Source organism: Lactuca serriola, chromosome 3 (assembly GCF_051521515.1).
Source record: "Lactuca serriola cultivar US96UC23 chromosome 3, Lser_US96UC23_V15, whole genome shotgun sequence".
Lineage (NCBI taxonomy): Eukaryota > Viridiplantae > Streptophyta > Magnoliopsida > Asterales > Asteraceae > Lactuca > Lactuca serriola.
In genome coordinates, this window is record NC_136410.1 from 229,975,760 (window position 1) to 230,002,378 (window position 26,619).

Below are 26,619 nucleotides of genomic sequence, written 5' to 3' on the forward strand. Positions count from 1 at the left end.
TAGTATCATAAAATACTCCTATAGTATTTTAAACATTATATTTGGCTCTAGCAATCCTATTTGGTAAGTTCGCGACTTGTTGCAACATCACTATCACTCCTAAGCACACGTTAGTCAAATCTCGAATAAATGTAGTTGATCAGGTTACATTTATTCCAGCTTACGATTACATAACTGCCCAGGGTTGACGGTAATGATCAACATCAAAAGACTTTTATTCTTGTTCTTCTTGTGATACATTGTTCGGGTGTTTAGATTGTAGATGTTCTTATACTTTTGGAAAATATGGTTATATTTTAAAGTATAATTCTTGGTCAGAGTGTTTTATCCCAATGTATTTATAGGTTGTATGTCTTTTATGATTAGATATACTGAACTCACTACAAACAATGCTCCGATACCAATCTGTCACACCCCAAAATCGAGAACGGCAGAAACGTTCTGGGGTGGATGACGTCATGTCAAGTATCACAACATATGTAGTATAATAATCAAAGTACAAAAACCATTGCATTAATAGTAATAATTTTACATAGGTTACATTTAGCAACAACATCAAGAGTAAAATACAGAGAATAACATTTAATGCAGCTTGGTACAAGGCTATCTTCACAAAAGCTCTCGGAGTGTACCTATCTACCGATGACCTGAGAATACAAGTTATTTTGAAAGCGAATATCAACATTTTTAAATGCTGGTGAGTTCATAAGTATTTAATGACATTGGTGTAAATACATGTTTTTATTTAAAATAAACTTATGAAAGATGGTGGTTTAGAACCTACAGAGTGTTAGAATTCTTTCCAGAAAATCCTATATTTTCTAACTAAAAGTAGTCATCTACCAAGACCCAATTGTTTTATGTTTCAACCAACGAGTATCTCTATTAAAAGCAGTCTTCTACCAAGACTCGACTGTTTTATGTTTAAGGAGTAATTTTTCCCCCAAAGGCACTATCATTATCAAAATATAGATTTTACTTTAAAGGAATTGTGAGAAAAGCCACAAGTATAAATAATAGGGGAAAATAATATTTTACCTCAACAGAAACACTGCTGACTAAAAGTAAATAAAACCTAGACTCCAGGAGAGTATCAAATTGATAATACGCCTAACTCAGTCTAAAGGTGAGTAAAACATAGACTCCAGGAGGGTATCGAATGGACAATACGCCTGGATCAGTTTAAAGGTGAATAAAACATCGACTCCAGGAGCGTATCAAATGGACAATATGCCAGGCTCAGTCTAAAGGTGAATAAAACATGGACTCCAGGAGGTTATCGAATGGACAATACTCCCGGCTCAGTCTAAAGGTGAGTAAAACATAGAATCCAGGAGGTATTTAACAATACGCCTAGCAAAGTCTAAAATAAGTAAACATAGACACTAGGAGGGTATTAATTGGAAAATACGCCTGGCAAGGTCTAAAATAAAAGGGTGAATGTGAACTCGTATGTAACCATGTTGATCGACGATCGAATACCTGATGACCCTCCATGTCACATGATGTATTGTTACATTATGTCACCTATGGGCCTTACCGGCTCGAACTGTAGCTAGCAGTTAGGATGCGGGATTGTCCGCCCGTATAGAGCTATACACATTATGTACGCTCTCTCTCCACCGACTCTGGTTACACGGCGGCAGTGCTAGGAAGCGTCGTATCTGGAAATTGTACGTCACATTCTATTTAAGGAATTAAAATAAGGGTATCGACTCACGAATGAACTGACTCCCGTGTAATACTTCGTGATAGAGAGAGAGAGAGAGAGAGAGAGAGAGAGAGAGAGAGTAAATAGAATCTCCTAACTATTCCTATAATAGTTACTAATGTTTTAGGTATATGAATAATGGAAGGATGCCTTTGCTACCCAAAGGAAATGAACTGGTTGAGAGAACTTTTATGACTATATATGTATACATGATATATAACTAATAATTAAACAACCTTCGGACGGATAACCGATACCCTGAAGCCACATCCAAACAAGGAAAAGAAATCAAAGCGAGTTAGCCTTCCTAAGTCCTTTAAACATTACTTATATAACTATACATATACAGGCATGCATTTAACAATATAAAAGCATAACAGAAACTTTGGTAAAACCTTTGGAAAACATTATAAATAAGAATTTATGACTTGATGTCAGTTTATAAAACAAACTTGGAAAACCTTTGGAAAATCTTTAATAACCTATAAATGGATATTCATACTTTAAACAACATTTGAAGACAAGACCTGAAAACCTTTAGCTGGATAAAGCAGTTTAACAAGCCAAAATCTATTTTACTATATAGTTATTAATCACATATGATTGATCTAATAACTCTATAGTTCAACTTGTATTCCCCCCCCCCATAAAAGCATTTAAAAACATTTAAAAGTTTGATTTAGGGGTATGAACTCACCTGATGTGGGTGATTCGGATGAACAGATGGTATAGGATGCTAAGTGTCAAGTGATGACTTGACCACACACGCGAATCCTATTTAACATGTAATGATACATTTAAGTATCAAATTAGTCATTTAATAACTAATTATGCAAGTAAAGACATCCTAATACATGCAAACACTTTACCACAAGTGCTAGGAGTAATAAAGGTTGCATATAAAGAGTGTATGGCCTCACATTGGAGTTTACTCCTCAAATTGTAGCCTTTATGAGTGTTTCCGGTTTCAAGACCATTTCCCCCATGAGTTTACGTCCGTAAACTCATGGCAATGGTGCCATTGGGTGCTCAAAGGTCTTAAACTTCTCAAGGAATTATGCTAGACTCGAATCAAGGGCTTAGGAAGTCGTTGGGGCTCAAGATGACCTCCCTTTGGAGTTTACGGTTCAAGGACCACTCCTTGGGGAGTTTACGGCAGTAAACACATGAGTTTATGGCCGTAAACTCATGTTTTCCCCTTCCTTTCATGTTTTGGTGAATCTAGGTTAAGCATGCAAAGTCCTAATCACATCTACAAGCCATAGAAGGTGTTAAGGGCATCAAAACACCCTTTGGGAGGTGTTTACGGTTTTGGGAGGTCCCCAAACCATAAACTCATATTCTTGAGGGAGTTTTGGTGTTTTCAAGTGTTAAACTTATCAAGGAAAGGATCTATGCTAGTTGTCAAGGATTAGAATGAATTAGGGCACACTTTGGCACCCATTTTAGGGTTTACGGTCCAAGAACACCTTGGACCGTAAACACCTTGTTCTTGGTGTTTCTTGGGTGATTTCTTGATGCATGGAAGTTTAACAAGCCTTAATATACTCTAGGATAAAAGTACTTACGTTATGTGAAGGTTGGGACGAAAGCTTGAAGATCCTTGGGAGAGAATTCGGGTTTTCTCTAGCTTGAAATGGAAGAAATGAAGGGAAATGGTTAAGTACCATATATATAGCCTTTGGGGTTTGCGGTCCAAACTCCCTTGTTTGGCCGTAAACACTTAGTCAAGGAGTTTATTGATTTATCGCTATACATAACACTTAATGGACACTTCCATTTAAATTGCTCGTTCGACGAAAATATAAAAGAAAATACTCGAATGGCTTAAATCCGGGCAAAAATGTTTTGGGATGAATTTGGCCTTTTTTGATGTGTTTGATTGCGGAGTTTATACGAATAAAAATTTCAGGTTGTCACAAATAAATCATGCAAATGGAATGGCAAGATGTGTGCTTGGTTGGAGTAAGGAAAGGATATCTTCATTCAAAAGGAAATCCCATTCCCCCTAAACATGGTGTTTTAATTCAATGGGGTACCCCTGATTTTTTTTTTCATTCCTATCAAGCACTACTATACACCTTCCCATTTTTCCCCTGGTATCTATCATGAATGTAGAAAAATCAGCTAAATATCAATTGATTTCCCTCCAAATCAGAAACAAATTAGCAACCACAATCTCCAAAATCGCATAAAATCAGCCACATATGGCAACATATCATCTCTATATAGGGCTTCATTTGACCATTATCAGCACTGGTAATTCCATTTTAAGATTTCTTTCAAGTTGATCTCAAGTTATACTCATTAAGAAATGTCATTTATGAAGCTTAGCATCTCTCTGGGTTTATTTTTGTTTATCTAATTTCTGAATGTGTTCTATTCATTGCATGACATTCTTCCTGTGTGTCAATGATATCATATAATCACAACTTTTAATTAAAGTTTGTACGCTGTACATATTTGATAATTAGTTCAAAGAATGATATTGCAACAAGTACATTCTATGTGGTTTTTGGGATTGAGAGAGATAGAGAAGACCTACACAAAAAACTTAATTATGAGATGAAAAAATTATTGGTTTAACTGTTTGTGATTCTAACAAGGCAGTTCCTATGCGTTCAAAGAATGATGAGTTGATGGTAATCTTCTTTTCTGTTGAGGATGAAGAAAATTTTGAATGGGTAAAGGCTTGCTTGAAGATGAGGTTTGAGGTTATTTATATGGTGTTTTTATGACATTGCAGTCTTTTATGTTATGAAATTTATGATAATTTTAGTTTGTTACTGTTGCTTAGACTTTGATATGTTTTTTATGAGATAGAGTTTTTTATTATAAATAAAAGTTGTTATTTATATAAACCATTTACAATAGAAGCTATAATTTCCAAATAGATAATATTGAGTTTACTGAATTCTATGAATTTTGTGTTGTAAGTGTATTTTTTCATTGTAAGTTATTTTTATTCCATTACTTTCTCTTTTATGTACATACCAAACAAAATGGATGAATGAATCATTCCATTCCATCAAGTAGCCAAACATGACAATGGAAGGGTAATGAACCATTTCATTACCTCATCCATTCCATTACTTAGTCAATTCCATTCCACCCAACCAAACACACCCTTAAGTCGTAAAGATCTCTCGTACTTGATTTATTTTTTACATAAATGATAAATTGAAAAACAATATTTAGTTATTTACAAGACTACTAAGTTATATATAGATCATAAACTCGTATTTAGTATTATTATTTTGATATATAAAAAAAATATATTTTCAAATTATAAGGTATAGAGTAATATGTAAAAATACAATTTTAAAAATATTCTTAAGCTCGATTATGCTTGCGAGCCTATACCAGCTTGACAATAAAAGCTCGGGCTCGACTTGTTTAATAAATGAGTCTTCAAGGTGAGATCGATCTCAGTTTAGGATCGTTAAATTCAAGCTCGTGTCGAGCTATTATCGAGTCGATCACGAGTAACTTATGAGTAGCTCGGGTCGCTTACACCCCTAGTTAAAACCTAGTTTTAGTCAAAATACAGTCATTATGTTGCCTAAATTTTCTTAGAAAATCTATTTGGAATTATTATACAACGAACAAACCATAAATATAGTAAAATTTATAATATAAAGTTTCAGACATGAAATCACACTTTCAAAACGTTTGATTTCAACGAACGAAAAATAAATCTAGGAAACTTTATACAAGAAGGCTTAGGACGTGAAATCACACTTTTAAACTGATTTGATCATGACGAATTAAAAATGGTTTAAGTAAACATTATAAGTAAAGTTTAGGACATAAATGCACCCACTTTTAGAATTGTTTAACTTGATAACTATATCAACTCCCATCATCTCATTAAGGCTAACGTCGTGGCAAATGCCGTATGCTATTAAGTACGAGTCACACCCCATCGGGTAGGAACATTAACAATAATTGTCCATACAAACCTTACCACATAGATTCAAGAACCTAAACTCGAGGCTCTAAAAGAGGAGAACATCATGAGTGAAATGTTTGAATAGATAAGCAATTCAAGTTTAGGGATTATGGAAGACGATAACTATGAACTGAACATGGACACCTAAGTTTTATAGACAGGACACCTTACAAAATGTTTACGAGGAATGGATAAGAAATTTCAAGCTTAGGGATTATGGAATACAATACCTTATGAACCAAACATGGACACCTAAGTTTTGTGTTGTTAGAAGCTTAGTCTTTTACGAAGCTCATAAGTCGAGGTATTCCGCCAATCTAGTATTTGACACCGTGTGCTTAGAACTAAACAAACAATATTTTCAACATAACATGAAAACTACGATTGCCACTTATGTGGTCAAATACCTATCCTAATCTAAAAAGTTAATAGAAGACATCAAAAGCCCTCGAGGTTACTATAACTACCATAAATACCCAAATGGAAGTAGGAACAAATATCAACAGACTTCTTCATAAAACTACCCACGACACCTAGTGGTTTTAATACTACCTAAGTAGTAGTCGGCAGACTGACAAAGTCCACCCACTTCCTATGAATCAAAGAGCCAAATAAAATGGAAAAGCCAACTAAGACGTACTTCAAGGAAATCAGCAAACTGCATGAGGTGCCGATTCCTATTTTCTCTGATTGGGATAGTAGATTCGCCTCACGATATTGGAAATCACTATAGAAATCCTTGGGGACTTGCTAGGATATGAGCAAAACTTATCATTATTAATGGTCAAAACTATCCAATCCTATGAGATATGCTACGAGCCTGCATGATAGACATTGGAAGCACATATGATACTCCTTTACCATTAATTGAGTTTTCCTACAACAATAGTTATCGTACTAGCATAAAAGCTACACCGTTTGAGGATTTTTACAAACAAAATTGCAGATCCCCAATATGTTAAGCAATGGTTGGAGATACGTAACTGGCCTAAGAAAATGTTGGTGATACACTGCCTAATGGCACAATAATAACTCTTGAGATTACGAAAAAGATTGTGCAAATCACAGAATAATAAAGGGTTAAACACAAACGTTAGAAGAATAATTCTAAAATGTAGGACACAAGCCTCTCGATTTCAAAGATAACGCCCATGTAATATTAAACATCTCCCATTTTTAAGGAAATGATATGGTTTGGAGAACGAGACAAGTTAAATCCACCCCATAAACGACCTTTTAAAATTCTTGCAAAAATTGGTCATGTTGTGTATCGACTCAAGAACTAATCTATATGCATGATATCATTCATTCACCAAATCTCAAGAAGTGTCAGACCGATGACATTCTTGCTATCCCTCTCAATGAATTCTATGAATGACTTCTATGAAACCAAGTTAATATAAACCGAGAAACCATATTAGCATTATATACTTACCTTGGAATGTTTGATTTATCCTTGCCTTGTTCGTTATGGGCTTAGGGTAGAATTATTTATTCGATCGACTATCCGATCCTAGATTACATACGAATTGCATACACAATAGTGTTGGGTTTTTATTCGAAAAATAGTTTCAAAACATAAAATTTAGCAAAAGAAGACTTGATAATTTGAATAACATAAAACAAGTTTATAACTCACCAAGGATCTTCTTTCAGAGTTTGGAAACAAAAAAAGACCAACCAAAGAAGGGGTGAAGAAAAGACAACCTTTATAGTTCTTTTGATCGTCGTAGGAGGCTTGGAAGTTGATGAATAATGATGAACTTAAGAGACACCAACAATGACTCAATTTGATGTAGAATGCTAGTTCTTTTGTATAACACTCTTAAGACTCTTAAGCTTTATGTTCTTATAAAAATAAGAACACAAAGAGAAAATAAGAAGCAAGTAATCTTCATGAGATGAACCAAAAATGAGAGAGAATGCATATCACCATGAGAATTTTGTTTTTCACTCATGAAAGGGAAGAGGAATGCAAGCCTCAAGTCTTACAGCATAAAGCATGGTTCTTAACCACAAGGTCTTAAGACTTTTCACCAAACCATGTCCTTATGTCATGAGCATCTCACAAAATGCTTTACCCGGTTGATTTCTTTCAATTAAAGAATTGAAAAACCATGCTCTTCCTTTTGAATCTTATTTTATAAAATAATAAAGCAAGAAGACAAAACTTATATATTTTGTAAAACAAGTTTATAAAATATAAAATTTAATTTTTGATAAAAGACAAAAGAATTTATCTAGTCCAAAATGTTGTACATGATAAATTCTTTTAATAAATTAATAGAAGTCATATGGAATACACTTTTTGTCTAGTCCAAAATGTTGTAGTGTTACTTGCTAATGAACATTACATAAATTTTTTCGTATTTATCTAGTCAAAAATGTTGTAATGTTACTTGCTATAGAACATTACATATAATTTTCATACTTACAATATCATATGGAATACACTTTTTCTCTCAAGTAAATGTCGATAGTTAACGATACAATAATCGCAATGCATAAGTAACAACTTAAAACGTTAAAAATAAGATTTTTGTTTTAAGTATAGCCATGAAAAAAATAAAACATGAAAGAGATATAAAATGTTAACAAGATTTAGTAGATATAAAGAACGTTGAAAGTAGCTATAATACGTGAAAGTTCCATCCTTGTTGAGCATACTAAAATGAGTTATACAACTGGGTTTTCCTTAAACGAACACTGAATCAATTGATTGGATTAGCTACACATCTTGTTAAGAATACATGTGCACACTTTTGGACTCACACTATACATTATTATTTGATTCCATTATCGTAATACTTTTAACACAGAGGTATAGTCGTTTTATAAAATCGATCGTAACGAGAATAATATAAATATAACCGAACTAAAGCTTCAAACACAATTTTAACATGTTTTCGTCTTTTGTTTGAAAATTTCGATCACATATTTGGAATCACGATGTTAGGAGATCTAAATGGCGTAGTCGAAATGTTAGAACATAGTCATTTTTCATCACGATTCGACACATGGTTAGATATGATGACATGTGTCACCACCTAAGTAGTACATGTCAAGTTATTAAAGGAGGAAAACTTCCTATCTCCCACCTTTAGTTTCTCTCTCTCATTCTTTCTCTACAAAATCCAGTGACCAGACCACCACCGACAACCACCGCTACCACCTTGCTCCACTGTTCTGCCACCGTAGGCCACCACCAGAGCACCTAATGTAACCTCCATATCTCATTTCATGGAAACACCCATTCTAATTGTTTTGGTAGCCCAAAAATAGCCTAAATCGATGAGGAATAGCCGGTCGTCACCACCAGCTGCCAACTGCCACCATCAACAACCACCACCAACCCTCAATTCGACCCAACTAACCCCTACGATTCGTCTAGGAGAGATTACATCTACGAACGCAAAGCATCACTGGAAAACACTTTTCCTGTTGCGGTATGAAGTTTTGTCCAACTTGGAGCACTAAGAATCAAGTGTAACGGTTAGATGGAACATTTTTTTTGTTAAATGGAGCACTAAGAACTCAATGGAGTACTTAAGGTTCATGGAGGAAGTGCCAAAGGAATGGATCATTTGAAAAGGCATTGAATTAGTTGACAATGGAATGAAAAAAAGTTTCAAATGAAAGGATCATCTAAAAAGGGGTTTAGTGTAACTTGTAGCAATTTGGAGAAACTTTGAGCAACTTGGAGCACTTAGAGAAACATGGAGCAACATGTTGTGCCATCAAGGAATATGTTGCACCAAGTATAGGGATGGTGCGTCAAGTGTACGGATGTTGCACTATCTCTAAATGGATATTAAATCAAGTAAATTCAAGTTGAGCATCCATGAGCATGTTCCTCCAAAATAAAGGGGTTTGGCACCAAAGTGAAGGATGTTGTGCCAATCTGATAGATGTTGGGATACTAGTGATCATGATGCTACATCATGTGTTTGGTTGATGCTCATGATGTTGCTCATGTGTTCGGTTGATGCTCCATCATGTTAAGATTCCAGAAGCATTTTCATGGCACTCTGTGATTGGTTGGAAACTAGGGCATCCCATAAATGGGCTAATTATGGATGGGCTTGGCCCATTAGATTTATGGTTTCCCAGATTTATGCACATAGTAAGCAAAGTAAACAACCATTACAATACATATTAACATTTACATTTCTTAAAAATTAAGTTGTACAAGTATGATACATATGTATATATATGAATCAAAAGTAAGACGTGTCTTCTACGTACCCCGTCTTCGCCAAAAGGATCGATGGGTACCTGTCTAATGTGGACCTAAGAATACAAGCATTTTAAAAATCAGCATAAAGCTGGTGAGTTCATAAGCGGTTTTGTTTTCTGAAAATGTACGAGTTTCCTTTTAGTTTCTAAAAATGTGACGACCCAAGAAAATCCCATATTTTCTTAAAAGTAATGTTTGGTTAACTGTTATATTTCACAGTTCTGATTATGTTCAATTGTTATCCCAGGAAAATCCCATATTTTCCTAATGTGAAAGATATATACTGAAAACCTAACTATCATAGTAAACTAATTCTTAAGGTTATTAATTTATTGAATCCCTTATTACTAAAAGGTAAATCTCTGTTATCCAAATTGCGAGTTCTATAACCATACTACAGCCTAGATATGACTCGAGATGAGGCCAATATCTTTTATGACTTTTGTCACCCTTGAACCTTTTCGGTTCGGCTGTAGCTAGCAGTCAGGTGCAGGATAGTCAGTCCTGTATAGATCTATACACTCAAGTCACGCTCCCTATCTAAGAGATTCTGGTTACAGGGGCGGTCCTCCACTCGCGTATCTCTGTGGAGTGTTCTCCGAGGACGTGTCTCCAATTTATAGGAATAACAAATCTACAACTAATAATGTGGAATATCCTGTTTAAGTTCTATCTACTATCCTCCACTCGCGTATCTCTGTGGAGTGTTACCGAGGACAAAACAATACATTAAGTTTCATGTTCAAAGTTCAAAGGTTACGTTTGTAACTATTATAATGTGGAAAACCATTTGTGAAAATATAAAATACGACAATTTATAATGTTTTTCACAAATAATATGATAATGTGACCTGGAAGTTCAAACGGTTATCTGCTATGATTGTCAGTGTTAAAAACATATGTAATATGAAACACAACACATATAAAATAAGTTTTGAGTACAAGTATTACTTGTACTTTGGTTGTATTCCCCCCCTGAAAACAGTGAAAAACATTGAAAAAGGGTAGGGGTATGAACTCACCAGACGAGAAAACGTGACGTTTTGGATGCTATGTGTTGGTTCGGGGCTTGATAACGCGTGATGTATCTAATTATACTTTAAATTACTAATTAGATATGATTTACACTCCAAGACGCGAAAACACTTCAAATCAAGTGTTTGGAGTGACCCGGGTGACATCTATGGACGTATAGGGCTTAGATAATGAGTTCGCTCTTCACGAGTAAACTCCTTAAGGATTTTACGGCCCTAATACTATGATCACATGATTTCACGGCCGTGAACTCATGGTTAATGGGTTTTAAGGTACAAAATGGTCTTATTTCACTTGGGAAAATTGGCTAGGATCAAATCTAGGCCATAGGAGTGGATTAAACTTACAAATGGACCATTTAATGGATTTTACGGCAGTAAACTAGGAGTTTATGGCCGTAAACTCCCCCAAACATATTCCTTATGTGTTTGGTGGTGCTAGGACAATCACATGTGATTTAAACTCATTTTACAAGCCTTGGATGGAATTTAGGGCATCATTTGACCATGTTTTAAGAGTTTACAGCCCAGGAACCCATCCTTGGGGGGTTTATAGCTGTGAACTCCTAAGGGAGGGGTTTTCATTGAGTTTAAGGCTTCTAATTCGTTTGTGGTTGATTCTAGAATTTAATCCAAGGCTATTAGTGTGTTTAAGTGGGTTTTAAACACTCAAATATGAGTTTAGTCTCCATGTAGGTGAGTTTATTGCCCAAACATGTTCTTGGGCAGTAAACTCATGTTTACTCTCCAAAAATTGGATTCAAGGTGTTCTAAGTCATGTACATTAAGTCATATAGCCATATCTAAGCTCCAAAGGTCGATTGGAAGGGTTTAAAGGCTCAAAAACCCATCATATGTCTGTTTACGGCCCAAGCATGTTCCAGGGCCGTAAACACATGAAAATGGTCCTAAATAATTGTTTGAACTCGGATTTGAAGGTATAAGATGCTATACTAAAAGTTAGGGAAGTTACCTTGGTGATTTGGAGCTTAAATTTGATGTTTTTGGACCTTAAATTTTGTTTGAGGAGAGAGGTTAGAGAGAGAGTAGTGAGAGAGATTAAAAGCTTCAAATGGAAGCTTAAACCACTTTAAATAGGTTCTAATTTTGGGACACGGTGGAATTCTACCCGTTACCGACGTTATACGATGCTTTTGGTCGCACCCGATTAAGTTGTCGTAACCCGATATGGTCGAAACTAAAAATGTTCTAAGTAGTAGTTTGAAATGTTTTCATGAGTTTCTAATGTGTTTTGATACCAATTAAGTCATAATAGAAGTCTCAAAAATAATGACTTAATTTAAAACTTAAATGGAAACAATTCGAAAAAGACGAATTTTATGGACGGAAACGGGTTAAGGTGATGGAGCAAACTTCGGGTTGTCACAATATAAATGAATTTAATTCAATACTGTCAAAGCTGATATTGGTTGAGATTACATTTGAAGATGAAGTCCAAGAATTTCTACTATTATCATCACTCCCCAAAAGTTGGTATGGAATAGTGACAATAGTTAGCAGCTTAGCCGGAGGTGCCAAGCTGACAATCGAAGGCATATATTCTTAATCCTTAGTGTGGATGTACGCAGACGAAGTGTTGGAGTATCCTCTAACAGTCTTCTTACTAATGGGGAAATAGGAAGATAGTCCAGCAGAGGGAGAGGGGTAGAGGAAGATCAAAGTCGAGGGAGAGAGGTTTATTAAAGAATAGGAAAGACACTGTTAGAACTACAACGAAAAGGTTCACTTCAAGAATCAATGCTCGAAGCCTCTTTCAGACAATGGAAAGAATGAGAAGAACATTAAATCAGACTCTATAGGAGATGTCCTTATCAATGCAGTTGAAAACACAATTGAATCCTGGATCATGGATTCTGGTGCGTCATTACATGTTAGTCACTACAAAGAAGTAATGCAAAATTTCAAGCGATACAAAATAAAGGTGAGACTAGCAGAAAAAAATTCTTTATATTATAGGTGTTAGCGACGTGGTCCTCCACACTACTTTGGGTACGATGTGGACTTCGTTTATTTTCAAGTTCATTCCATACATGAAAAGAATGTTGATATCACTGGGTTAACTTGATGATGAAGGATACCATGTCACTTTTGGTGATTATAAGTAGAAAGTGACAAACGGAAACTTACCGGTGCTAAAGGTCAGAAGCGGGGTACACTTTACATGATTAAAGTTTTTTTTAATGAGGCACATGTTATTGAAGAAGTTGGGGCATCCAATCTTTGGCACCAAATACTTGGTTATATGAGTGAGAAGGGAATAATGATGCTTTCCTCCAAAGGAAGACTTCTAGATCTGAAGAACATGACAACACATTTTAGTGACGCATGTGTTCTTAGTAAACAAAATAATGATGGGAAGGGAATAATGATGCGACATACACCCAAGACATGGAAATTGGAGCATATTCATTCCGATGTTTATGGTCCTATCCTAGTTGCTTTAGTAGGAGGTTCGCGATATTATGTTACTTTAATCGATGACTACACAAGGAGATTTTAGGTTTATTTATTGAAATAGAAGTTTGTTGTTTTCAGCGCTTTCAAGAAATCGAAAGAGATGGTGGAGAATGAAGCTAACTTGAAAATCAAGTGTTTCAGAATAGGGGCGAATACAATAGAAAAGAATTCATTGATTTTTGTGCTAAACATGGAATCGGTATGAAAAAGACCATTTTAGAAACAACTAAGTAGTATGGAGTAGTTATGAAGATGAATAGAACATTGAATGAAAGGAAGAAAAGCATGAGACTACATGGAGGTTAACCCCAGATGTTATGAGAAAATACGGTCAACATATTTGCATACCTAATCACTAGAGGATCCTCAGTCCCAATATGGTTCAAAATTGTAGAGGAATAATGGAAAGGTAGTGAGTTTTCATTCAAACACATGAAACTCTTGTTGGATTCGGTGTCTAAACCCAAAAGTATAAGTGGGATGTACTTGACCCGATAGTAGCATGGTCCTTTTGGGTTGCCTTCACCAGTGCAATTTGATAGGATGGACTTTTGAGAATAAGGTTATTTGTGATTTATTAATATATTATAAGTATAGTATATTAATTGAGAAATTATATTATTTAATTAGTATATTAAATGAGAAATCATATTATTTAATTAGTATTGATTAATAATTCATTTGGAATTAATTTAGTGATCAAAAGAGACTGATTAAATATATAGGGACTGTTTAAGTAAATCAATGATTCTTATAATGTGGGCCAATGATCCATGGTTTATTAGGATGGAATAAACCAATACGATAGTCCATGGAGGTTTAACCCATAGAGCCTAAGTAATATGAAGGGCCATGGTTCATTAGGGTTTGCATGGATGAAACCCTAGCCTTTGTAACACTATAAAAGCAAACCCCTCGAGTTAAAATTGGTTGCCCATTCATTCTAAGAGAGTGATAATCGATTTTGAGCTAACTAGCCTGTTCTCTCATGCCTCCTCTTTCATTTGTTGTTTTTGACACATTACAGGAATCCCACCTGAGGCGCTAAAGCTTTCTAAGGCCAAGAAATACAAACTACATCAAGATGTATTCATGTAACTTGGTTTTTATGTTGTATATCCCCTATTGTATGCTAGTTAGGATGTATGCTTTGGAAAAATGAAAATGCATGTATAATTAGAGAAAACATAGATCCAAAGCATCTAGGGTTGCATGTGTACCATAGGAGTGTCATAGTGCTTAAAACCCAACAATGGTATCAAATCCTAGGATTGTTTTCTATTATATTTATGCTTGGTTATTTTTTGAAGCTGAAAAAAATCGATTTTCTAGCCTCTGACTGATGAACTCGCCGAGTCCAACGCCTTATTCAACGAGTTCACTCACTAAAAGGGTAAGTCAATGAGTCCAGTTCATGCACTTGTCGAGTAGAGGCTTCTGGTTGCAGATTTTCGAGTTTTTGGCAAGAATTGGATTAGGATCATTACCACAAACTATTTTGTAATCATAAAAATCGTATTTTCTGATTTGTTAATGAGGATCCTTATTCAATTAAAGGACAATTGTCAAATTTTAAGATAATAAGATAATTATTTGTATTATTTGATATGAATTGCCTTGCTATACGAGTTAGAATAGCTCAATGTGTAATTATATGATAATGTTGTTAGTTAAAATTGATATAAGTTGTTTTTGAAGTGAGTTTTGTAACTTATCCTCAAGTTATATGAAAATTCTCATTCATGAACATTAAAACTCATAAGTTTTCTGAAGTTATGTAAACCAAAAGTTTTGAAGAGTTACAAAACTTGTCCTCATGTTTTGGAATTTGTAAAGTCTCACTAATGAAACATTTGTTCCAAACCCTAGAGTTTGAAAAGTTAAAATTCAACCCTTATACTATTATAATATTGTAAGTTTAATATATATATATATATATATATATATATATATATATATGTATATATGTGTGTATGTATGTATAAGACAAGTCAGTCTTACCATTAGTAGGCATCATTCACGAAGTCGGTCTATAAGGGATATAAGGTGAAAATTGTGGAGGGTCGTTAGCCGAACGGGTAGGATAGGACATTAATTCTCATTATAAGTATTATGATAGTTATAAAGCAACTAAAACTTTATTAAATTCCCAAACTTAGTTACTTCAGGAAAAATGTGAAAATGGTGCTATTCCATGAAATTGCACTTTTCACCTTGCTAAGTCGTTAGTGGAGTGTGTGTGCTTAACCGACACACTAATCTGGACTAAAAAGGGTTGCACTGGGAAGCTTGATGTTAATCATAGATCAATGGAGCGTGTGTGGTTAACCGACACATTGATTAGGTTATTTATAACATTAAGAGTACCAAGCACATTTGCATGGTTATTCACACCTTGTTTGTGATCCTTAGCATCCCAGTCACAAACTTGAAGGGCACAATCGAGATTTAAAAATGCCATTGAAAAGTTCAATGAATCTCAAAGAATCTAGGAATTTTAGTCCAATTTAAAACTTATTAATCAATTTCGTTTTTCATGGTGGAACTTGGTAAATCATCATTTACCTACCTTCAAATATTTTGCAATTGGATTACGACATCTCTCTTCCGAATTGTAAAATATTATGTTAAGTCCTAGCCGTAATATTTCATTTGGGTGTGATATTAAGGATTCTCATCTAATCTAAACTTTGTTCTTCTTTCTTTTCAGATGTCTATCCCAAACAATGCTTCAGGCTCCAACCCTTCTAACTCATTCTCCCTCATGAAGTTGGTTGGGAGAACTATCTTCGATGGGTCAACCTTTAACGATTGGATTAGAATAATTTGTATGGCCCTTCGCTACGAGGATAAGGAATATGTCCTCGATAAAGGGCTAAATGAGATTGACGAACAAACTACTACTCCCAAACAAATCAAGGAATACAGGGTTCATGAGAGGGACGTGACAAAGGTGTCGAGCATTATGTTTGCTACCATGACTGTTGAGCTTCAAAAATCTATGAGGACGTTTGGCCCTTAAAAATGCACCATGATTTGATGGAAAGGTACCATCAAAGTGTCTGGCAGGGAAGGTATGAGATCATTTCCTCATTGATGACAACCAAAATGAAGGATGGAGAGTCCATCATGGCCCACTTGCAAAAGATGTAGAGATATGTGGATCGCTTGCTAAAGTTTAATGTGAACTTCGATGAAGAGTTGACTATTGACATCATCCTACATTCTTTGCCTTTTTGTTATGATCAGTTCTGTATGACCTACCATATGAACAAGGAGGAGGTCACTCTTTGCAAGCTAGAAGGCCTTCTAAGAACTGCAGAAAGCAACTTGAAAGGCAAGTCAGTTGTACCTACACCTACTACTGCTACTACCCCTATTCTAGCAATTGGACATGGGAAATGGAAGAAGAGGAAGGCTCCTTCTAAGAGCCGCAAAGGAAAGTCTCTTGATGAATCTTCTTCCAGTGGGACCAAAGATGGTTCTGCTAATCCGTCTACCAACCCAAAGGAAGCAGAGTGCTTCCATTGTCATGAAAAAGGGCACTAGAAACGAAGCTACCCCAAATACTTACAGGACATTAAGGATGGGAAGATAAAGCCCACTTTAGCAGGTATCTACATTATTCTTTCTAATAACTCATCACATGATAATTCTTTGGTCCTTGATACAGGTTGTTGATTTCATATTTGTTCTGATTTGTAGCGACTAAAAAGAAGCAGGGATGTGGAGTAGGCGAAGATAAACTTAATTATGGGAAATAGGAAAATGTCGACTATCACCAAGATTGGAGTTTATTCTTTATTGCTTAGTAGTGGGTTAAATTTAGAATGGAATAATTGTTGTTACTCGTCGGATATAGCGCGAAATATTATTTCCTTTTATAGCTTGTATAAAAAAGGTTTTACCTTTTCTTTTAATAATGAATTTGGTACTATCAATGTTTATTATGGTAGATTTTATCCTGAAGCATTACCTTGTAATGGTATATATGAAATCGTGATGGTTGTAGAAACCTCGGAAATAATGTGTTAACTATTGATTCGTCCAATGTTTTGGACAAGGCATGCTTTTGGCATTGTCGTCTTGGACTTGAAGTCGGATGATACTTGCGAATCTTATTTTCTTGGAAAGATGACCAAGTCACCCTTCACTGGTACTTGTGAAAGGGTTGAAGGTATGTTGGATCTCATACACACTGATGTGTGTGAACCCTTTAGAACCGCCACAAGCGATGATAACCACTTTTATGTGACTTTTACTGATGATTATATCAGATATGGCTATATCTACTTAATCAAGCATAAGTCAGAAACCTTTCAAAAGTTCAAATAGTTTAAGCAAGAAGTGGAGAATCAATTGGGCAGGAAGATAATGATGCTCCGATCCGATCGAGGTGGTGAGTATCTTAGTATCGAGTTCCTAGACTATCTTAAGGAATATGTAATTGTTTCACAGTTGATGCCACCTAGGACACCACAGATTAATGGTGTAGCTGAGAGGCGCACCCAAACCTTGTTGGATGTGGTTCGTTCCATGATGAGTCAAGCTTTGTTACCTATCTCATTCTAGGGGTATGCCTTAGAGACTGCCGCCCATATCCTTAATCTAGTCCCTACTAAGATGGCTGCCAAAACACCTCACGATATGTGGACAAGGAAGGTTCCGTCGTTGGATCACATCAAAGTTTGGGGTTGCGAGCCTTTTGTAAGATGATAGACTCACGAAAAGCTCGAACTTCGTAGTGACCGATGTATTTTCATCGTCTACATACGAAAATCCTTTAGATATCTCTTCTATAGATAGAGTGACAATGTTTTCTTTGTTGGGAGGAGAGGATTTTTCCGAGAGAGAGAACTCATATGCCAAGAGGACAACGGGAGGCAAATTGACCTTGAAGAGCTTCAAGAGTTAAGTAATGAAGGAACCTTAAACACTGGCACTCAACCTAGGAAGGAAACTCCTGTTGAACTGATGGACCAGTCCGTACATCTGAGATGTTCCAGTAGATTTAGTCTTCCACCTGTGTTATATGGTTTTCATATAACAACTGAAGGTGATACATTTATCAGTGATAGTACATTGATAAATTTGGATGAACCTAACAACTATAAGGAGGCCATGGTAGGACCCGAGTCTGCTAAATGGAAAGAGGAAATGGACATCGAGATTCAGTCCATGTATGAAAATCAATTTTGGAACTTGGTTGACAATGCACTAGGTCACAACACAGTCGGGTGCAAATGGATCTTCAAGAAGAAGACCAACATCGATAGGAAAGTACACACATATAATGAACGATTGGTTGTGAAAGGCTTTACTCAAACTCAGGGAGTTCACTATGATGAGACCTTTTCACCAGTAGGGAAGATTAAATCTATAAGGGTTATGTTAGCCATAGCTGCGTTTCAACATTATGAAATATGGCAGATGGATGTCAAAAATGATTTCCTTAATGGAATGCTGGCTGAAGATATCTACATGAATTAGTCAGAGGATTTTGTCAATGCAAAGTACCCTAATAGAGTGTGTGATCTTGATAAATCCATTTATGGATTGAAACAAGCATCTCGTAGATGGAATCTTTGTTTTGATGAGAAAGTCAAAGATCTTGGATTTTCGAGATGCGAGGATGAGTCCTGTGTAAATGTCAAAGCAAGTGGTAGTATAGATAGCTTTCTGGTGTTGTATGTAGATGACATACTTTTCATAGGAAATGACATTCCAACCTTGCAGGAAATTAAGTCCTAGCTTGGGAAGCGTTTCTCTATGAAGGACCTTAGAGAAGCTGCCTATATTCTAGGGATAAGGATATTGAGAAACAGGAGTAAAAGACTAATAGGACTTAGTCAAAGTACCTACTTGGACAAGCTGTTGAAGCATTTCAGCATGGAGAACTCCAAGAAAGGCGACTTAACTATCCAAAGCAATACCAAACTAAGTAAGACTTAGAGTCCGAGTATAGAGGCTGCGATAGCAGAGATGAGTCAAATACCATATGCTTCCGTAGTTGGCTCGATCATGTATGTTATGACTTGTATTCTCCATAATGTGGCCTTTGCTTTGAGCATGGTCAGCGGATATCAAAGGAATCCTACTAGAGCTCACTGGACTGGAGTAAAGAACACTCTTAAATACTTGCAGATGACTAAGGACTGGGTTCCTACTCTCGGTGGAGTAATGACTTGATTGTGACATGGTTTTTAGACCGACATAATTTGCGCTCTCACTCGGGCTGGGTGCTTACCCTAAATGGATGAGCAGTAACATGGAAGAGTTCCAAGTAGGAGACTATAGCTGATTCAACATGTGAATCAGAGTACATAGCAGCAAGCGAAGCATCGAAAGATGCGATATGGTTGAAAAACTTCGTCGGAGTCCTTAGAGTTGTACCATCCATCAAGGAGTTTGTGGAGATTTTCTATGATAATAAAGGGGTGGTTAAGGGAACCGAGAGATCATGGTAGATCCGGAAATATCGAAAGAAAGTACCACTTCATAAGACATCAAGTAGAAGAAGGACACCTCATGGTGAAGAGGATATCGTCAGAAGATAGCCTAGCAAATCCCCTCACGAAAGGACTGAGTAGGGTTAGGCACTTGCAGCATGCAAGGGGCATTGGGCTAACAGACAATATTAGTTTTAGTGATTAGATAAATATTTAGAAACTTGTAATAGCTAAATTGTAATTGACATTTGATGATTGAATAAAAGAGCTTTAATTATAAGTAAAGTTACTATCTTGTGTCAATTATTTACTATTGTTTCACTTTTGCATGTTTTGACTTCCAGAATAAGAAGATTATTCAAAGTATACACAGTCGATCATACTTTGGAAGTAGGTTATGAGGCTAGATTGTCATGAATTGGCTTTTAAATTGTCTAAGGTGTTAGACATAGAAAAAGCATGCTACGAACATTCATGAGTGCTCTTGAAATAAAATTTTAGTGTTGGATTAAAACCATGCTCACCTGAATCACTTCATGGAATTTATCACGAGTGATCGTGAGACGATAATAATGTATAATCTTCAAACCAAGATATATGAGTTGTTGACAATGAGTTTGTTGTGCATTAATGATATGAAAACACATTACTGACTTGATGTTATAAAACGTATCGTTGTGCATGATTTAATGAGTAGTTAGTACAAGCATATGAGTCGAAGTTCATATGTTCCTTTTATCCTAAGAGGATTAAAAGCGATATCTTGGGCCCCTCGACGATTTCGTTTTGACTTATGTGCTAGGCCCGGTCAGAACTAAATTGACGTATTTAATTATATTCTATGTCAGACAAATCAGAAATCGGGAAACAAACTATATGACAATAATTATGACTATGTTCCATGTATTTATCCGCATGATATCTTGAAGAATAGAGCAATATATGATCCCCTATCTAATGGATGCATCACTGACTAGGTCAGAGTTCGACAACAGCTTTTGAAAGCTATGATTGCTAATCGGATTTTGAAAAGTTACGTTGTCAGCTATAGTTATTAGACTTATCCAAGCGGGAGACTGTTTGATTAGGTGTCTAAGCCCATAACTATAGTTGGGATGTACTTGACCCGATAGTAGCATGGTCCTTTTGGGTTTCCTTCACTAGTACAATTTGATAGGATGGACTTCTGAGAATAAGTTTATTTGTGATTTATTAATATATTATAACTATAATATATTAATTGAGAAATCAGATAATTTAATTAGTACTAATCAAGAATTAATATGGAATTAATTTAGTGATCCAAATAGACTGATTAAATATACATGGATTATTTAAGTAAATCAATGATTCTTATAGTGTGAACCAATGATTTATGGTTTATTAGGATGGCCTAAACAAATATGATAGTCCATGGAGGTTTAACTCATGGAGCTAAGTAATATGAAGGGCCATGGTGCATTAGGGTTTGCATGGATGAAACCCTAGCCTTTGTAACACCATAAAAGCAAACCCCTAGAGTTAAAATCAACTGCCCATTCATTCTAAGAGTGTGATAATCGATTTTGAGCTAACTAGCCTATTCTCTCAAGCCCCCTCTTGCATTTGGTGTTTGTGACACTTTAGAGGCATCACTCTCGAGGTACTAAAGCTTTCTAAGGCCAAGAACTACAAACTATATCAAGAGGTATTCATGTAACTTGGTTTTTATGTTGTACACGCTTTATTGTATGCTAGTTAGGATGTATGCTTTGCAAAATTGAAAATGCATGTATAATTAGAGAAAACATAGATCCAAAGCATATAGGGTTGCATAAGCACCATAGGAGTGTTATGGTGTCACACCCCCAAACCTGAACGATGGAAACGTTCGGGGGTGGATGACTTCATGTGGTAGCGTAACAAGTGAATACATAGTAAAGAAAGCAATACAACCATCATATATATATATATATATATATATATATATATATATATATATATAATTGAAAGTTTACATTTGTCAAACGTTACATGTTCAAAATCAATTCCAAATATGATGTCAAAATATGAGATTAAACTGGCGCCACAGCATCTCTTCATCAAAAGCTTAATGATACCTGTAGTTACTGAATCCCTGGGACATACAAGTAGTTTTGAAAGAGTAGATCAGCATTTAAGCTGGTGAGTTTCATAAGTAATTAATGACAATGTTTGTATGAAACGAAATATCTTGTCCTTGTTTGTTTGTGTTTAGAAAATCCTGTATTTTCTACTAGTATAAAAGTAGTCTTCCTTCCAGACTAAAGTTTGTTTTCAAAATGTTTGTAAGTGTAAAAGTAAACAATATGTTTGAAAACCTCGTAAATCAATGTATTTTTAATACCACCTGTGAGCTTTATAACCATACTATTGACTCGGATTGCCTATACACAACGTTCTTAAGGCGTTGGAATGTTATGACGTTTGTCACCCCAAACGGTGGACTGTAGCTAATAGTCAGGGCGCGGGTTGTCAAGCCCGTATAGATCTATACACAAACACCATGCTCCCCCTCCAAGGGATTCTGGTATATAATACAGGACTTGAAATGTGTACTCGAACGTACGTGAAGTAAATGTCTCATAGAACCGTACTATATAAACAGATTTACGTGTTGAAATGTTCGTTTGTTATCGTACATGAAAGTGATTTCTCGAAAATCGTGTTCCTAGTATGTAAAAGTTAGCAATGTCCTCATAAAACTATACCTATTATAGTTTTCTAAAAGTGTGCCTCGTTTGTTTTTAGAATATCTAGAAAAGAATCACTTGTTATGAAAACATAGATTTTTGTAGCGTCTAAGATAGACACAACATACTTTAAATCGAAGAAAATGTTTAGTTTATACATGCATTACAACCATTTATAGTTTTTAAATATAGAATCTATTGTAATATATTTTTGTATACGGGAGTTCCCTATAAACTTTATAAATCACACATGATTCCACTTAATAAAAGTGTATAATAATCTTTATATATAACACCCGATAGTAGTCGTGTGTTTTACTTGTATTTCCCATCCTAGAAAGCATATAAAAGCGTTTAGAATATTAAAAGGGTTAATTAAGGGGTATGAACTCACTTGAAAGTTTGAAGATAGCGAGATGGAAAACCGGGCAGAGTTTCGTCTCGGGAAATTGATTTTCCTCGGGATTCTCGGGAATCTCGGGAGTAAAATCGACCTTCGGGACTTGCACAAAATGACCAGGACTTCGGGATAGTGCGGGCACGGAAAATGAGGTAAAACGCAAGAAAAGTGAGAGAGAATGAGCAAATTTTCCAGGAACCCTCGCATCCTATTTATAGGAGGCTGGAACCGCCTCCGTACGCGGGGCGTACGCGTACGTCACGCATGACCGAGTCCTCGACTGCCTCGAACTTCGGATGGGGGTGGGGTAGGCTTGCATAGGGGCGACATGGACGATCCGAGGCCGTGGCCTCGAGTACGCTGGGCGTACTTGTGTACGCGGGGCGTACTTGCGTGACTCAGACTTTGGATAATACCGAAGTTTTCAATAAAAATTATACATAAATTAATTATCAAATTTCAAAAATTCATATCTCCTTCATACGAACTCCGTTTTCGACGTTCTTTATATCCCCGCGAAGGTGAGACTACGATCTACAACTTTCGTTTAGATTCCGTCGGCAAATTCCAAAATTATTTTTATTATTTATTTATTAAAATGACGTGATTAAGGAATTTCTTTAAAAATTCATAACTTCTTTATCTGACGTCGGTTTTTGCCAGACTTTTTACTGCTGAAAAACCATTGTCGAGACCTTCGATTCTCGTTTAGGTCATTCCGGCCAAAAGTCGCTTGATCTCTGATTCAAGTTTTTAGTTGATTGTTGCTAAGCCGAATTTGAAAAAAAATCTTAACATCAGTATACGAAGCCGGGTTTGGGCATTCTTTTTACGTACGATCCCGGTTTAATGATGTAAAACATAGTAGGTAGTTAAATAGAAAATTTTTGGAGATTTTATTATCAACGTTTATTTTGATTAACTCAAAAATGGTTACAATACTTGCCCTATTAGGCCATTAGAAAGAGTTGAAACATCGGGTTGTCACATCATCCCCCCGTTAGAGGGAATTTTGTCCTGAAATTCAAAGTAGTAAAGACACTAGTGAACATGAAAGAGATGAGGGTATTTTTGTTTCATCTGATCTTCGCGTTCCCATGTGAACTCAGGTCCCCGCTTGGCGTTCCAGCGAACCTTCACGATGGGTATGCGACTTTGTTTTGTTTGTTTGACCTCTTGGTCCATGATTTCTACTGGTTCTTCCACAAAGTTGAGGCTCTCGTTGATCTCGATTTCGTCAAGTGGAATAACAAGAGTCTAATCGGACAGACACTTTTTCAAGTTTGAGATGTGGAAGGTTGGATGTATGTTACTAAGTTCACGTGGTAGGTTAAGCTTGTAAGCCACAGGGCCGATTCTGGCAAGAATCTCGAAAGGCCCTATGTATCTTGGATTTAGTTTCCCCCGCTTTCCAAAGCGTATTAAACCCTTCCACGGTGAGACCTTTAATAAAACGTGGTCTCCTACCTGGAATTCCAAAGGTTTCCTCCTTTGGTCAACGTAGCTTTTCTGTTGGTCTCTAGAGGCTTTCAATCGTTCACGAATCTGAACGATCTTCTCTGTTGTTTCTCGTATGATTTCTGGACCGGTGAGAGTGCTTTCAGGAACTCTTCCTTTAGCTAACTGGGTATCGCCAACTTCAGCCCAGCACAGAGGGGATCTGCACTTTTGACCATAGAGGGCTTCGAACGAAGCAGCCTTTATGCTTGTATGATAACTATTGTTGTTTGAAAATTCGACAAGGGGTAAATGGATATCCCATGCCTTTCCAAAGTCAATCACACAGGCTCTCAGCATATCTTCTAAAGTCTGTATCGTTCTCTCACTCTGCCCGTCTGTTTGTGGGTGGTAGGTTGTACTCATGTCTAGCTTAGTCCCCAGGGAACCTTGTAGTGACTGCCAGAATCTTGAAGTGAATCTACTATCTCGGTCGGAGATCATGGATATCGGAACACCATGCAATCGCACTACTTCCCTTAAGTAAGTTCTTGTAAGCTTTTCCATTTTGTCAGTCTCCATGATGGGTAGGAAATGCGCGGATTTGGTCAACCTGTCGACGATGACCCATATGGTATCGAGTCCACCCGTTGTCTTGGGCAACTTGGTTATGAAGTCCATAGTAATCCGTTCCTATTTCCATTCTGGTATCTCCGGTTGTTGTAGTAATCTTGAAGGTTTCTCATACTCGACCTTAACCTTAGCGCAAGTAAGGCATTTACTTACGAAGGTAGCAATTTCTGCTTTCATGTTAGGCCACCAGTACAAGTTCCTAAGATCCAGATACATCTTATCTGAACCCGGGTGAACGGAATACCTCGTGTTGTGTGCTTCAGTCATTACTACGTCTCTGAATCCGCCATGTCTTGGCGTCCAGATTCGGTCCATAAGATAATATGCTCTGCCACCCTTGACTTCTAGATTCTTTTCCATTCCCCGCAGGGATTCACCCGCCACATTTTCAAGTCGCAAAGCTTCCATTTGTGCCTCTTTAATTTGTGTGGATAAGTGGGAATGGATAGTCGTAGTCAGAGATCTAACCCTCCGACCAGTGTATTCCTTTCGACTGAGGGCGTCAGCTACCATGTTGGCCTTGCCAGGATGATAACGAATTTCACATTTGTAGTCATTGAGTAACTCTACCCATCGTCGTTGCCGCATGTTGAGTTCCTTCTGATCAAAAATGTGTTGAAGGCTCTTGTGATCGGTGAAAATAGTGCTCTTTGTTCTGTATAAGTAGTGTCTCCAGATCTTCAGAGCAAATACCACTGCTCCTAACTCAAGATCCTGTGTCGTATAGTTCACTTCGTGGGTCTTAAGCTGTCGGGAGGCATAAGCAATAACTTTCCCTCTCTGCATAAGAACACAACCAAGTCCTTGATTTGACGCATCGCAATACACTACGAAGTCTTTTATCCCTTCGGGGAGGGATAGTATCGGTGCGGCGCACAAGGCATGTTTCAGTGTTTAGAACGCCTTCTCTTGTTTTGCTTCCCAGTCAAAGGCCACGCCTTTCTGGGTTAATGTAGTAAGAGGTTCGCAATGCTAGAGAAGTTCTTTATAAATCTGCAATAGTAGCCAGCGAGACCTAGAAATTGACGAATTTCTGTAGGTGTCTTTGGTGACGACCAGTTCTCGATGGCCTTGATTTTGGAGGGGTCCACGTGTATCCCTTTCTCGCTAACCACGTGGCCCAAAAATTCGACTCTTCGAATCCAAAATTCGCATTTAGAGAACTTCGCATAGAGTTTCTCCGATCGCAGTGTTTCCAGGACTTTTCGTAGGTGTTGACTATGCTCTTCCTTACTTTGGGAGTAGATAAGTATATCATCGATAAAGAAAAAGACGAACAGATCTAAGTAGGGACGGCATACCCTATTCATTAGGTCCATAAATACTGCTGGTGTGTTGGTTAATCCAAATGGCATTACGACAAATTCGTAGTGCCCATAACGAGTTCGGAAAGCTGTCTTGGGAATATCCCCCTCAAGTACCCGTAATTGGTGATATCCGAATCGTAGATCTATCTTCGAGAAGTAGTTTGCTCCTTGAAGTTGATCAAACAAATCTTCAATGCGGGGTAGAGGATAACTTTTCTTGATAGTAAGTTTGTTCAGCTCTCTGTAGTCGATGCACATACGGAACGATCC